Raw genomic sequence first — 16,704 nt, forward strand, 5'->3', positions numbered from 1 at the left:
ATTGAATACCAACGTTCTTATATAGCAACCGTTATGACTGCAGGCCGCTGCGTCACTGCATGCCACTTGCGTGACAATGCACTTTGGTGCAACGATATCTCATTCCTCCCCCCAAAATCACGCAAACAAAACCATAGATGAAGCCATGCGCTCGCGCCAGTAGCTTTGACAGCGTTGCACACTAAGTATGAAACAGAGTATAGGTGTCTTGACGCCATTAAAATGCTTGCGCTTTTTTTATTTTCTTGTTTTAAAGGGAGGGGCGGGGGCTGCGGTTTAGATAACCATTTGAAAGCTCTAGTCTGCGCCAACGTTAGCGTAGACGTTTTTTTGTTTTTAGCACGTGTTATTAAACATGTGCTAAAATTTAGTGCGCTATTCTAGAACTAATAATAATAGTTTATTTTCCTTGAAGCATGGTGGAGCAAAGGGTAAAAGCCTCAAAGGAGGCTTGACCAGCCCTCGGCCCCGTACATTGGCATTGCAGCAAAAAGAAAAAAAATTATATATATATATATATATATATATACTCGTGGAGCAGGTACAAGGCTGGGGCTAGATAAGAGACGGAAAAAACGCGCGGGCGCCTTACCGCAATTGCTAGAAGTTTGTACGTGCTCCACGAGTAGTAACTTTAGTGCACTACTACGCTTCTCACGCGCTCAAAGTCTTTCTGAAAATTACTGATTTAGTGCTTTTCGATGGCGCTGAGCAGGTTTCTAATTTAAACCATATGTCTATTTTCATTAATTGAAAAGTTAATTATCGAATTTTAGTTAATTAGCCAACTGATCGTTACGATTAACCCCCTATAATATGTCCCCCTGGCCGTATAACTCATCTCCACAAGCAGTATAAGTGTAACTTTCACGACTTCTTTTTAAATAAATCTGTTCGAATTAAAAATGAACACCCGGTATATATATATATATAGTATATAGTATATGCACCAGATTACAAAACAGTTATTAATCGCCTAAACAGATGGCATGAACAGTCGTTGCAGACAGAAATCCGAAAAACACAAAAAGAGTGCATTCTATATAGCATAAACAAATTTAAAGATTCATTTGAGTGGAAGTGTTGTAAGTTGGGCGAGTTGGTATGATGACATGATGTCCCTGTCTTTGTGTGCGCTGTTCTGTTCATCATGTCATTTGAGTGGGGGGGTAAATTACTGCTACAGATAAAGAGAACGCAAAGCCTTGAAGGAGGTAGTGTCAATGTAAATTTCTTTTTCTAGAAGGAAATTTAACAGTCTTGGTATGGTATATTGCAACATTTGCCAACCAGAGTTAGTAGAACAGTAGACAACCTTCCAATACTCCATGTGTCGAGTTAAAAGGGTACTCCGCCGATTTCTTCATGGTCCCCCATTTGCTTGAAATTTTGCTAAACTCGCCAAACAACATCGCCAAAATAGTATCCCAAATATTAGGTAAAAATATTTTTTTTCACGAAGTTATTGAATTTACAATTTTGGTCCTTACCGTGTTTTTCAAACTGAAAGTTTCTACTGGCAACAACGGAAAAGTGACGTCAGTGGAGGTGCAGGGGTTCACTCTTTGGACTGTAGAATTCGTTCCCAACTGATTCGAAGCAGTTTCATGGTGTCAAATGAATGCTTTGGAAGCTCGCTCCAGTCCCCGCGCTCCAGCACGGAAGAAATGATTGGCATATTTCGAAACATATTAACATATGTTTCAAAAATATGACTCCAAGACTTTTAAAATTACTGACAATTTCAATTGGCGTAGAGTCAAGCACAATGCTTCTTTTTAGATTTCCGCACTTATTCTTGGGTCGAAAAATGATAGCTTTAGTTTTATCAGTATTAATTTGTAAGCAGTTATCTTTTGCCCATGCCCCAAGTTTGGACAGAGTGTCATTGACGATTGTGACAAGATCATCGCTATTTTCTGAAGAAAAGAATAGGCTACTGTCGTGGGCATGTATGACAAATTTTGCAAGACTTATGTTTAAAATGTCATTAATGTACATATTAAAAAGAAACGGTCCAAGAATGCTCCCCTGTGGGACGCCTGAGTGAATAGGTTTAACGCCGGAAGAAAATTTGTCAACACAAACATATTGGCAACTGTGTCGCAGGTAGGAACGTAGAAATTCTAAAGGTGACCCGCGGACACCGTAAAGCTAAAATTTTTTAAGTAAGATGTTATGGTTGATAAAATCAAAGGCTTTCGGGAAGTCCACGAATGCACCTAGAGCCTGCTTTTTTTCCTCGAATTCTTTTAAAATATATTCGTTTTGCTCTAGTAATGCTAATTCGGTCGATCGACCTTTCCTAAAACCAAATTGGGCGGGAGTCAGCAGGTTATGATTATCAAAAAATTGAACTAAACGTGTATGTATTATTTTATCTAAGCCTTTGGAGAATATGGAGAATACCGGGAGGATAGAAAGGGGTCGATAGTTGTTGAGAATATTTTTATCGCCTTTTTTATGTAACACTGCCACTTTTGCCATCTGCATCTTTTCAAGAAATAACCCCCTTGTTAAGGACAGAATAAAAATGTGACACAAACAGGCTGCTACTAAGTCAAGTATGTATTTAATAAGTCGACTTTGCAAATTATCACAGTCACAACTACTGCTATTTTTCAGTTGCATAAAAACTGAGCAAACCTCAGAAATTGTGACGGGTTCAAGAAAAATGGAATTGTTATTTCTATACTCTAAGTAACTGCGAAACGCATCTGTGGTAGTATTGTCACTAACTAAGCCTGCAAAGTAGTCGCTGAAAGTGTTAGCTAAAGAACTACCATTCAAGTACACCCCTTCATGGAGAATGCTATCTACAGGCTGCCGATTTGGAACGTGATTTAAAACGGAGTTTAATTTTCTCCAGATAAAATCCGCACGTGTAGATTGCGCCTTTAAAAAGTTTGTGTGATACACTGTCTTAGCTTTCGGTAGTATTTTTGTTAATTGATTTCGATATACCTTAAAACTTAAAAGCTGAGACGGTTCTCTAGTTTTAAGGAATTTCTGGTATAGGCTAATTTTTTTTTCTCAATTTTCTTCAACAATTCAGGCGTTATCCACGGCTTGCGGATCTTTTTAGACGCTTTCAAGGTTTTCCAAGAAAAATGACGATTGCAGATAGTTGTAACTTCCCCCAAAAATGTATTATACGCAAGATTAACATCCTCGCAGTTGTATATTGGACTCCAATTAATTTCAGAGATATCGGCTTTTAAAGCATTTAATCAGTTGTTTGTTATACCTTGAAATACAAATGTTCCTGTGTTTCTAACTTTTTTTATATGGTTTGGTATTTAAGCATAGGAATATTGGAAAGTGGTCACTAATATCATAACTTAGCGTTCCGGATGTAATCTTATCAGGCTGTGCGTTCGTAATAAAAAGCCGTTTACAACTCCCTGTAACACCGAATTGGAGCGCAGCTCTTGAGGAGGAGGAGGGAAGGGTACTGAGGGTTACCTGTTCTCGGGGCGGGGGAGCGGGGGGGTCATGCGACCTTGGGGGGTCACGTGACCCCCCAGAAAAAATTTTCCGCTAAATTTCGCGGGGAATTTTTTCCGTTAGATTTAGCGGGGAAATTTTTCCGCTAGGTTTAACGGGAACATTTTTCCGCTAGACAGCGGGGAATTTTTTCCGCTAAATCTAGCGGGGAAATTTTTCCGCTAGATTTAGCGCGGAATTTTTCCCGCTACATTTAGCGGGGAAATTTTTCCGCTAGATTTAGCGGGTTAATTTTTCCGCTAGGTTTAGCGGGGCATTTTTTCCGCTAGATTTAGAGGAGATATTTTTCTGCTAAATTTAGCGGAGAAATTTCCCGCTAGATTTAGCGGGGATATTTTTCCGCTAGATTTAACGGGGAATATTTTCCGCTAGATTTAGCGGGGAAATTTTTCCGCTAGATTTAGCGGGGAATTTTTCCCACTAGATTTTTCCGCTAGATTTAGCGGAGAAATTTTTCCGCTAGATTTAGCGGGGAAATTTTTCCGCTACATTTAGCGGGGAATTTTTCCCGCTAGATTTAGCGGGGAAATTTTTCCGCTAGATTTAGCGAGGAATTTTTTCCGCTAAATCTAGCGGGGAAAATTTTTACGCTAGATTTAGCGGAGAAATTTTTTTGCTAAATCTAGCGGGGAAATTTTTCTGCTAGATTTAGCGGGGAAATTTACCCATAATGCACCGCGCGGTTACGCCGACGGCGACGGCGACGCCGCTCAAGTCGGAAACGGGCCCCTAAGAGCTGCGCTCTAAAAGATCGATCATTGTTTCACTACACACTGTGACTCGTGTGGGAGATTTAATAACGCTGACACATCCGTTTGTTTCGATTAAAATATTAAATTCACGCTTACAAGTGCTATCTTTCAACATATCGATATTGAAGTCTGCCCCCAAAATTAAACCGTAATGGTTATCATTTACGACCTGTTAAAACCGCTCACAAAACTGAAAGAAGAAAATACTGCGGCCATCTGGTAGCCGATAAAGCACACTTATAACAGTATTCCCTGCTCTCACAGAAAGCACTTCATAGTCTTAAGTGATACAGCAATATTCAACCCAAAGTTCACATTTTATTGAATTATTTACAAGTAACCACAAACCTCCCTCGCGACGAGATGTGCGATTCAAAACGTAACTGGAGTATAACAGCATTTGAAGTACAATGAATGTACATTCATGGCAAAACACTTGTTTCAGCTTTGCAGGTGTGGATGATTGGATCGACGGATCCAAGCAGGATAAACGACGCTTGCCATTCTACTTACAACAAAGCCTTCATTGAGACTGGTACCCATTCGGAGATACCAAAATATTATATCTATAATGAAACAATATGCGGTACAAAATAGTAATACTATCTTTTTTATAGATACGTACTTATGAACCAGCAATGAATTTAGAACTATAAAATAAAGAACTGTCAACGAACTTACGATCTTCAATGGAAGATTCCCTGAAACAAATCACCATGTGTAATTCAGCATATTTGGATTTGCTTCGCGGTTTTGTGCTTTACGAATAAAATAAAACGACATTTTACTTTCTCCCAAAGCTTTTTATCTGGTTTCGCGGAAATAATAATAAAGAAAAATAATTTTTTATATCACACAGCTCCTTCAGACTCCAAAGGGGTTTCACTTTGATGAGGGTTGCATCAGAACAACGTAACAATATATATATATATATATATATATATATATATATATATATATATATATATATATATATATATATATATACATATATATATTTTTTTTTTCTAGTACGTAAAAAATTTCGCCCTTTTCAAGAAGCCAGCCGCCATCTCGACCTTTCGTTAGCCCCCTCGTTAACACTTTGGTTGCGTTTCTGAACAGATCGTAAGACTTATTAGCCAAGTACGGGGTTTGTATTCAAACAACACCTGAGAAAACATTCGAGTACATAGCGTACATACTACAGAAAAAAAGTTACGTTATGTTTATTGCAAAAATATTGTATAGACGCTCTCATTTTGTTTTCAAGAGGGTTGGTGGTTCTGCGCAAACTTGTTTTAGCTTATAAAAACAAAGCTACATCTTCTTATATTCCTATACATATGAACCCATTTTTTCATTATTTTGCTAAATAAATGAACCATCTAATTACGACGCTGTTCTATATTACATCGAAGTTCGTTAAGAAACCAATTTAAGTGTTCCCTTCAAAAGGCGCGCCATTAAGGTGGTTCTATATCACAATTAAGATTCTTTGCCCGCGGTTCACCAAAAAGCCAAAAGCATTCGACATGTGAGCGAATACAAGCTGCCCGAGTGCCATCAGGTCTCCAACCAAACAGCGTCTCACAGCCGCCATATAGGTTCACGTCCAGGAAACGTCAACTTTAGGTATAGGCATGTTTCTGTCGTGCAGGGTGGCACGAGTGCTTTCACAAGACCAGTGTTCTACACGGTCCTCAAAAAAGGGAACGAAATATGGTCCGTTGTTCCTTCTGATTTTGGAACGCGTTTCCGTTACCAGTTCCTTATCTAAAGAGGAGACTCGTTCCTGTTGCAGTTTAAAAAAATGGAACGTGTCGTTACATATACATTACATTAGTATTTTGCTGAATACCATATTTAGTTATATTGAGAAAACTTTTCTTTTTATCTATCCCATCAAAAGGGAGCACACAAATTTAAATGCCGTGATGGGAGGGCACCAGGAGAAAAAAACAAGCGGAAGCAGGGTCTCATTTGTTGATATATTCCCCTTTAAAAATCTCAGCTTTTAACCATATTCATGTCTGTGGTGGGTGATTCAGACTAGCCAAATGTACTCTTACCCCACATTGCACGAGCGTTTTACAACAACCTCACATGTTTCAATTTAACAAAGTTCATTGTTCGAACTTAACATCAGTTGCTCCTTAGGGGGAAGGGGTGAGAGGAGGCCCCAGCAAAATAAAAGATTTTGAGGGGGGGGGGGGGGGAAGAGCCCGGGCTTCATGCACCCCCCCCCCCCCCCCCCCCCCTGGCTGCGTGCCTGAATTAGACCAATCCAGCGTCTGCTTTGAACTTGGGCTGGGCATCGATTAAATATTTTATCTAAATTTTTAACCAGCCTTTAATTTATAAATTAAACGATCAATCGGTCGTTTTGGTTTGCGGGCGTAATACCGCCTAAAGGGCAGGAGTGTATTTTGTCTCTTATTTTTTTCTATGATAAACATTTTAAGTTGGAGATAAACACGTATAGTTCAGTGCAGCCAAAAGACACAATATTAGCTGCGAAGGCATATGAGTTTTCTGGTATTCTCAGACATGCGCCAGTTCCTTGCTTCTCCGCAGTCACCATTGCGGCACTAAACAGGCGCCTGAGATGCGTTAAATCAGGAGAGGCATCACTTTTTTCCCGACCAACGCTACTTTAGACAAGGAAATCTGGCGTTCGCCACCCGAGTTCGCCGTTCGTCATATCTGCTGTAGCAAGACAGAGTGACGCGCGCTCGTATTTCTTTTGACTTGTCGACAACACAATCTTAGAAAAAAGGGTATCAAAAGTCCTCCCTAAAGAAGGGAACGGTCTTGTAACCTATGTTCCCCCATGAAGGGAGAAGCTTTCGTCCCTGAAGCAGGGGAGCAAAGTTCCTCCGCCACCTGCATCTCATTATGGCGGCCCCGAATCGAGCAAATCGAGTTCAATAAAGCTTAACGACGACGCTACGTCTCTTGTACGGGACGAGAGGAGCAGCAAAAAAGAGCGTAACACTAGCTTCCCGCGAACTGTGTTTATTTCAGAAGACAGCTCCCCTCGCAGGTAAAGAAACTTGAGTTTCAAAAGCAGTTACTCATTCTTCTCATTGTCAGCTAGCACTGCGATGTTTTTAAACGGAGACGACCGACACCCAGGGTCTTCGGGAACCTTTATTAGGCACACTTTTAGATACATTACTCTACTACAAGCATCAGCTGAACATATACATTGAGCGCATACACGGCACATACAAACGTCAATACAACAGCACACTAACCCGATCACTACTTCCGAGCTCTGCGGTTCCGTTTTTTATACTCGTTTTGAACGTGAGGAATTTCTCGGTGACCGCTTAAGCTATAAAAAATATTCCCAGCATGTTGATTTTTGTCTAGGAATGTCATACCTCGGAGAGTATTTTGAACGGCTCTGGGGATGAATCTCTTTGTAAAAAGTAGTCACTCATTCCGTAATTATTTGAAAGCCAAGAAATCAAGCCGCTCAAATGCGGTTCAAAGCCATGTGTTTGTTTCCCCGCACGGCACAACGTAGCCAGCATTTCTATTGTAGTGGTTGTTTTTCTATTTATGCTGTTCACGCACGGCTGCAATTGTCGTCTTGAATTAATCTCTGTAGAGCGGAAATTCACTTAGCTGGAAGTGATGCTTCACGGGCAGAGAAATGGCTTTTCGATTAACTTTAATATACAAAAAAGCCGCGACTTGCGGCAGGTGTTAAGTGCACGGAGCTACACCGTGGCGAGCTCGAAAACTTCTAGCGCTCATCCCAGCGCGCCACTTGGAGGGCAGTTTCTCCAGGAACCGTAGTATATTTAAACAGGATGATAAAGTATAGCTTTTTTTTTCCCCGATTTTACCTACCATTTTTTCTAACGCTAAAATTCCAATCTGTAAATATACGTACTTCCCGTCATATTTCCCTACTGTTCAGAAACTTTCCCCAAAGCGCAATCGCTCTCGGGGAGTAAACAACCGACAGTCACATTGGCCACTGTACGATAAGAGCTACGGTTTAGACCAGCGTTCCAACATAACTATGCTTACGTCGATCGATTGCACCTAATCCCTCAAGTGGTCTTGAACTCTTTAAAGCGGAATGTTACCCTGCGACGCTTTGCCCCCTCCAATCACGGCCCGACCAGCGGCATCAATGCCCGACAGCTCATCTTGTTGTTACACCACTACTGATACGCGAACACACGGTCACACCGGCGATAATTCCAGTCTTCTGCTGACATCGCACAACACTGCCATCGCGATGTTGCTGCTAAGTTGCTGAAACGCAGAACTGCCATTGCGATGTTGCTGCTGTATACGTTGCTGAAACGCAGAAATACCGAACCACGTTGACTGCCGGTTGGCACCCGGCATCGGAGAACAGGACCGAACTCAGCACAGAAGGCACCCAGGCACCCGGCAGCAAAACCTGCCTGTCTTGGACGCAGTTTCTGCGATTTCCATGATGTCATCAACGTTGACACATCCACTGTGGACACATCGTTCCGCGTGGTCGCATGGTTCCGTGTAGGAGTGTCGCGAACCGGCCGAGGTTCGAGTTCCACCAGGTTTGACTTTTTCGAACTTTCAGTAGAAAATTCGACGAACCTTGTATTGAGGTTCGACTTCTGTGCGCATGCGCCACAAGCTGGCCAGTTGGCTTCGGATTGGATGGTGATGGCTAAGGAATCAATTAAGGGCAGCGCTGATTGGTTATTTCAGTTAATACAGTACAAACAATAAAGTTATTAACTTCTTCAGTGATTACAATTGGTTCCTTTTAATTGCAACTGTTTATAAAATAAAAAAAAAACATTTTGCATAAAAATTATTTTTCAAACCTAGACATGCTTGTATTAAGGCCTGGCCCACACTGTCCACAAAGTCGAACCGGTCGAATCTGGTGAAAAGTCGAAGGTACGTCGAACCGGTTCGATTCAGTCGAACCCCGGAAGTTCGACCTAAAAATCTGGTTCGGCAAAAGTTCGCGACACCCCTAGTTCCGTGTGGGTTCCGCAAACCGCGCAAACCGGAGGTGGTCATCTTAACCCAGTGTACCCAGAGCTGCTAGTCCTGCTCCGGATCTTCGCTGTTTCTAGCGGCTTCGTTTGCTCATTTGATAAAATTAGTGGTAAAAACGTCAATGCAATCGAAATGTTCTGCACGTTTGGACTGGGAGACGGAATCACAGGCGGCCTTCGCTGCCGCTGAAGCTCAATCAACTCAAAAAACATTTATTAAACAACGTGCGCGGAGTGCTCGAAAAACGAAACCGAAAAAGGATGAGTCGGGAGGGCGGAAGCTTTCTCCCGTCTGCCTGGAGGAGAAAAACGTCTCGTTCCTCCCTTCTTCTCGTGTCCGCTCGGGGGCGCGTCAGCAGGAGAGGGGAAAATGCGCCGTTGCTACATTCCCCCCCCCCCCCCCCCCATTTTCTTTTAGAGTTTAGCTCTCTTTCAATGGCACAGTCCACTTCACCTAGGTAAGTGTCACTTAGAACGGGGGCTACGCCTGAGCCAATACACACACCGAACTTTTTTGCCGGTAGCACGCTTCCCGCCATCCGACTATCATTGACTGCAGATAGAATAACAACAATTCCAAAAGGCTTTCAGGAATAGTACACTAGAACTACTGAAAGCCAGCTCTATTAGTCTCAATGCACCCTTTCACTTATTCCAGCAGTCTATCGTGCGGTAAGGAGAAGAAAAGATCTACATCTATTCTGCAAGCGTCCCTCATCTCCGAACCTCCTGCCTAAAGGTACTCAACAGGGTACAAAGAACTCAAAACCCTAAAAGGGCCCTTGATATTCATAGGTGTCAACTGCTTTTGTATGTAGGAGGCTAATTGCCTTTGCCACGATCCCTTTTCCGTGAAAATAGCTCAAAAAGGGCACCCTCTATGCGTTTTGGAGCTGAAAAACACTGGCAGATGTACAGTATCCGTCTTTCCTACTCTCCCCGCCAGATTGACTGGTCTGAAATTTTTGTCAATGGCCGCATTCGCCCTATCATTGAACATGCACTTCGGTAGCACAACAAATTGTCCCTCTTTGTCTGATAATATGACGCGTAGTTCATTATTTACTATAAAATCCACCAAAGTGGTAATTGGAGAAACCTGTCCCGTTCTTGGTGGTTGAAGGACGTCCACACACTCGGAGATGCACCTTGGCCTGTCCCCTTCCGCTGCCTTTTCCGCAACGTCCTTGGCCAGTGTCAACAACTCAGGAGGGCTTAGGACCGGCTCGAAGCAGAATTCGGGACCCAGCTCTAATGGCTTGCCAATTTCTGGAGGAATCTAGGCATCTCCCAATGTTGTGTATCCGCCCGTCGACAGATTCATCAGGTCTTTCTTCTTTGAAAGTTGCGGTCGGATTCGCGGCCACAAGAAATCCGTGGCGTCCTACGCTCTCTGGCTTATCTCACGGTACAACCTCCGTTGATGGTCAGGGTTTTCCTTTGCAGAAGCACAGGCTACTCTCAGGCTGTCTCGCAAGAATCACTCCTGGCGCCAGTGTTCAGATCGTAAAACACGACACACCCTTTTTGTGTGTCCTTCCAACGGAACCAGCACGCCGAAAATTCCTTTCAGTTTCACAGGACACGTACCACGTCAAATGTGCCAGAAGAAACCCTTGCACTACACACACACTGGGCTCTTAGGTTAACGAGGACGCAAGGATTAGAAAAAGGAACAATGGAGCTGACAAGGAAAGGGCCCCTTGCAAGAGAAATTAACTGTGTGTTGTTGTCTGGCAAGGAACTGGAATTCCTGAACTTGACAATGAGGGTCCAGTGCGGGCCGTAGTCAGCTTCCATGGGTGAAGTGTGCGCGTGCAATTGCATGAAGCAACGTGTGTTTTTCTTTCTCATTTTCTTTGAGTAAAGAAGCTTTGGTGGAAACTCGGTAACACTGTAGCTCGGTCCTCTCCGGTTTGTCTCTTCCTTTTTGTATGTTTTGCGCTGTTTTATTTCATTATGTACAGGCTTTGTCACTATAGAGGAGGCTAAGGGTGAAGACATCCTTTGCCGCACTGAGTGGGCCAGCGCGTGCCGCGGTCGCGCACTCGATGCGTGACAAACGTGGTAAAATGGCGTCTAAGCATAAGCCAAGGCTACACGCTCGAGCTGAGTCACACCGGATTGCACACACTTTAAAAGACAAACAGAAACGATTGGGTGGAAATATGATTGAGTGACACCACTCAAGCAAAAGCGCGTCTGTGTATGAAGGCACTCTAAATGGTCTCTTGCGCTCGGTTTATTTGTTACGACCGGTCGTTTCTCGACAAAAGATGGGCCACTCCAACGTTTTTGGATTATTTTTAAACCTTAATCTAAAAACGTAGGGCCACATCAACATTTCGGACGAGCGCCAGAGCTTCGCGGCGAAGCTACTGAGGGAGCAGTAGCAAGCTCTACTGGTTAACTCCATAGGGCTGGTTACGCCTCGCCAAGTCTAGAGGCATTCCCTTTATTTCACAAAACAAAAATATCATTATAATGCAATTAAATGCAAAGGTGCAAGCGAGCTGGGCAAGAATGACGAAAATGAACCCTGGAGAGGGGTTCATTTTCGTTGTGTTTGTCCTTTGTCCCTCTTGTTCCCCCTCTCCAGGGATCATTTTCGGTCAAAAATATCAAGTAGTCCAGAAAATATTCTCACTGCTTGACCGATCCACAATAGCCATGCATGAAGTTTGATACTGAAACTGAAATCGAACATGAGTGAACAAAATTCTAATTTCCTTTTTTAACTCGTTGTATGAATTTTTATTGTCATCTTGTCACTCCCACCAGCGTTTTATTTTCAAAAGAGCACCTAGAAACGATAAAAAACGCCAAAGCCAATGGAACTGTGAAGTGCCACCGTCGATGCCTGCAGGTGCAAAGGAGATTCATAAATAATAAATAAAAATGTTTGAAGATGCAATACGGTTTAGATATACGATTGTACCGTAATGCTAACACATAAATTTTAAGCAAAGCAATACAAAACCTATGTTCCCTAAAATAAGATCTGAACCAAGGACTGCCAGAGCACAAAAAAAAAGCAACTATTTATCAATCACAATGACAAATCTTTTTTGTTTACTTTATGATTGTTTATTATTGCGGTGGCAGTCTATCTCACGACGACTTCACATTCACGGGACTCGACGCTAGAGACCTGGCGATCTTCTGCCTTCGGAGCTGCTTGTAGTACTGGAACATCTGGTAAAACAGGAGCGCCTTGACCACGGTGAACACGAGCGCCAAGATTATCCTGAAGCCGAGGTAGCTGTCAGGCATCCAGTCCGACGCTCTTTTCGCGAGGGTGACAAAATCGTATTTGTTGACGCCCGAATTGGCGTAGCTGTCATACGTAAGTCTACGGTCGGTGAGCCGAATGGCGAAGATGCCGACGGTGACTGGCAGGGCGATGGCGGTAGAGACCACGTTCCAGGCCAGGAAGATCTGGAAGGCCGCCAGGACGAAGCTGCTGATGCCGAAGTACAGGACGATGTCCGAGAAGCAGTTGAAGCAGCCCTCGGTCCCCTTTAGGAAGTAGAGCGACAGCAGAAAGGACCTCGGCTGGTCCCGGTCTTCCCTCATGGGTATAGCGCTGACAAGTACCACTTCGAGGACGGCAACGGTGTTCAAGGCCAGTAGCACCATGGCGATATAGCGTATCTTTGACATGCCGAGAGCTCCATGGCGATGACGAATTATGGCGGATGGAATCTTCGTGAAACAATTGTCAACGTTCAGGCGAGCTGGGGGGCTATGTTGCGCTTTTTGCACTCCCAGGAGACTAGGGAGAGGGAAGTGACGTCAACGACACAGCAAACGCAGATTGGGTGTTGATTTCGTTTTCTTCTGTCAACATCCAATCTGCATTTGCTGTGTCGTTGACGTCACTTCCCTCTTCCAAGTCTCCTGGGAGTGCAAAAAGCGCAACATAGCACCCCTGGTCTTCGTCTTTGTCGGCCCACGAACGCCGACCACCGATCGGTGACGGTGACGTCCTCAATAACGGACACAATCTGCCCGTTACCATCAAGACGATCCTAGGAATTATTACAAAATTATAAATGACCACATATATGACCTATCCAAAGCACTCTTCTACTCTCCAGCCGTGCCTAACAGAAAGTCTTCGACCGAGCAGAGGCCACACATCTCTTCCGTCAACGTGCCGGAAGAGCACATATAGGAAAATTACTCTACCGCTGCAAGAAACGTGATACAGACCGGTAACATATGCCTTGTTGCCAAAGATATTAACCATATCCTCGAATACTGCCAGAAGTTCGAAAAAGAGAGAAAAGGTCTGGCATCACAGCTAAAAAAGACATGAAAAACGACGACGAAGGAGTACTCAAGACGTTCCAGCAATCTCATCTCGATATATATTCTTGAGTTGCGAATCCCTCCATATAAGTTTGAGAATTTCAAAAGCAAGAAGGGGCATTTTCGCTCCCGGTCCAGACACCAAAGACTCCGAAGCCGCTCGCAGTACAAGAAGACCATCAGAACGACCACGCGGCTCCAGTCTCACCGGAACAAGTCAACGACCATTCATACTCGACGGACCCAAGTACCTATAGGAACAAGCTACCTGATCCTGAAACCAACAATGCTCATAACTAGCTGACATCACTCCCGCACAGCATGAGCCAGAAGGCAATGTCGAAGCTATGGAAGATTCCTCAAAACATCGACGAGGAAGACTGCAATCTTTACACGGAAGCGCAGGTGTCAACACGAAAGCAACGGTACTGCACATGAAGCTTGCCTTATGACAGCTCCGCTTCATCAGACAGCTTTGACTGTCAGTTTTGTAGAAAATTCAGCAATTTCTTTGACAAAGATAAGCAGCCTGAAGCCCTTGCAGGCATTAGAGGCGACACGCGCAACGCCCACGCTACAAGAACCTTGCGCGAGATTACTTCACCCTGTCAAGTGGTCGATAGAGCTGACGAGCCCGGTCCGCGCTCAGCAGCTTTCGGTGTCATAAAGGACGTAACTCAAGAGATCACATACACACCACTGCAAAATGAAATGAGCGCTGAACAGACACCAATTTTACATGGTCGCAGATTTGGCAGATTCGCTATTCTTAAGATACAGTTCGCATCTGTTGTGTATTTATACTTTATATACATTATTTACATAGCAAGCTTAGCGGTCCATAGCCGACCTGGCTGGGCTGGATCCACGAGAGTCTGTTCCAGAGCTGTAGCGGGAGCGCGTGCTCGTTCCCCGCTTCGTGGCAGTTTTCATAGTTGCCAGCACATAACACCCCTCCCCCCTAGGTCACGTAGTCCTTAAGGTACTTAGGACGTTGGCGTTGGAGCTGGGGACAACTCGACCGTTCTTGCGCGGGCGCTGAAGTTGGCAACACTGCTTGGTGCCTTGGTTCTCAAGCAGGCGGAAGTTGTGAAGTGGGTGTTTTCACTGGAGTTTCCTCGGGAGTAATTCGCTGCGCGGAAAACTCCGCCTTACTCGTTGAGAGCGGGCGCTCCTCCACTGGCTAATCAAAAAGTCGTGGCTCGCATGACAAGGGACGCTGCTGTTGTAGCAGCTCTGTTGCGGGCTCCTCCCCTAGATACGTTCTCCACCCCCGATTCTGGATTCGGTCTACGTGTCGCTTCCAAAAACGCCCATCGATGGTACGACTTTTGTACGGCACCGGGCTAGTGATCTCAGTGACGACACCTGGTAGCCACTTGGGGCCTGCTAGATAATTGCGGATGGAGACGGTGTCTTGCAGTTCAAATTCGCGTACACCTTGTCTTCCCCGCAGCGCTTATTTTTCTTGTTTGTCTACCATCTCTGCTTGTAGGTCTGGGTAAGGCCGGTCCAGTGCTGTATGGAGTCTTCGACCCATCAACTATTCTGCAGGACTCTTTCCTGTCGTAGAGTGCGGCAGAATATGTTGGCTCAAAAGGAAACGTGCCAGCTTGGTGGCCATGTCACCTCTTTCCATGTGCCCGAGGATCTGTTTAGTCTCTTGGACCATACGCTTTACTTGATCGTTAGATGATGGATGGTACGGCGCCACCTTGACGTGCCGAATTTGGTTCCTCAGCGTGAATTCTTCAAATTCTTGCGAGACGAACGCTGTTCCATTGTCGGAGACTATAAAATCCGGAACATCATGTGTAGCAAACAACGCTCGTAGCTTTTGACAAACTGTTGCTGAAGACATGGATGCCGTCTGGATGACTTCCAGCCAATTCGTGTGTGCGTCCACCACCAAAAGGAAAACTTTTCTTTGGAATGGCCCTTCGAAATCTAAAAGGGATCCGGGACCAAGGGTTCCTAGCAAAGTCCCTCGGATGCAGCCTTGCGCGTGCAGGTTCCGGCCTAATCTTTTGGCAGGGTAGGCAGGTGCGGACCTTCCTTTCGATATCATGATCAATACCTGGCCACCAAACTGTGCTTCTAGCCAGCGCCTTCATGCGGACGATGCCGGGGTGCATGGTATGCAACAACTCCAAGACGTGGTCTCTAGCTTGCCCCGGAATATTAACTAACTCTACTCCTCCAGAGTAGGCAACCCCGATACTCTGACAACTCATGCTGCCGTCGAACGAAGGGCTAGAACTGGCCCGGCAGTTTCTTTTGAGGCCATCCGACCACCGTCCAATGTAGAACTCTGGCCAAGATGGGGTCGTTGCTCATGCATCTTGCAATCTTTCGAGTATCCCAAGGAATCTCCTGCGCAGTCTCCAGCATCCGGACTTCAAAAAGTTTCTGGTCAGGTGGGCTGTGCTTCTCAGTTAGAGGGAGTCGACTCAGTGCATCTGCGTTCCTGAGCTGATGAGCAAGCCTCTACCCCAGCTCGTAGTCGTAAGCAGACAGCATTAACGACCAACGCAACATCCTCGGTGACAGGACCTGAGGCATTGGTTTTGTGTGATGCAAGAGTCCCAGTAGTGGTTTGTGATCTGTCACAATCCGAAAATGCCGGCCATAGACGAACCTGTAGAACTTCCGTATTCCTAAACCTATTGCCAAGGCTTCACGGCCCGTCTGTGCGTAGTTCTGTTCGGCAGGTGTCATTGTTCGAAATCCATATGCTACAGGTACCTCTCGGCCTTCGCTATCGACGTGCCTCAGCACCACCCAAAGTCCATACGGAGAGGCATCACAGGACACAACTAGTGGCTTGTGAACACTGTAGTGGCCAAGGACGTCCGAAGACTGCAGTAACTTCTTGGCCTGCTGGAAAGCTTCTGCTTCCCGCATTGTCCATTTCCACTTATGGCCGTCATCCAGCAGCCTGTGCAAGGGCTTTAAAATGTGTGACACTCCCCGCAGGTACCTGCTGTAGACGTTTAGTGCTCCTAGGAACGCTTGCCACTCCTTCTCACACTTCGGCTCGGGTGCTTCATGAATAGCTTTCACTTTGTCATCCGTTGGCTGTATTCCTGCCTTGCTGACTTTATAACCCAGGACACGGCAACCCAGCCGTG

General features: G+C 44.8%; 1 pseudogene; it reads left to right on the forward strand.

Moving 5' to 3' along the window:
- LOC115311433 overlaps window positions 1-4,856 on the forward strand; it is a 47,991-nt pseudogene extending 43,135 nt beyond the window's left edge.
- Window positions 4,857-16,704: the final 11,848 nt, after the last annotated feature.

The sequence above is a fragment of the Ixodes scapularis genome, unplaced genomic scaffold, assembly GCF_016920785.2.
Source record: "Ixodes scapularis isolate PalLabHiFi unplaced genomic scaffold, ASM1692078v2 PGA_scaffold5__190_contigs__length_132052651, whole genome shotgun sequence".
NCBI classification, from domain to species: domain Eukaryota; kingdom Metazoa; phylum Arthropoda; class Arachnida; order Ixodida; family Ixodidae; genus Ixodes; species Ixodes scapularis.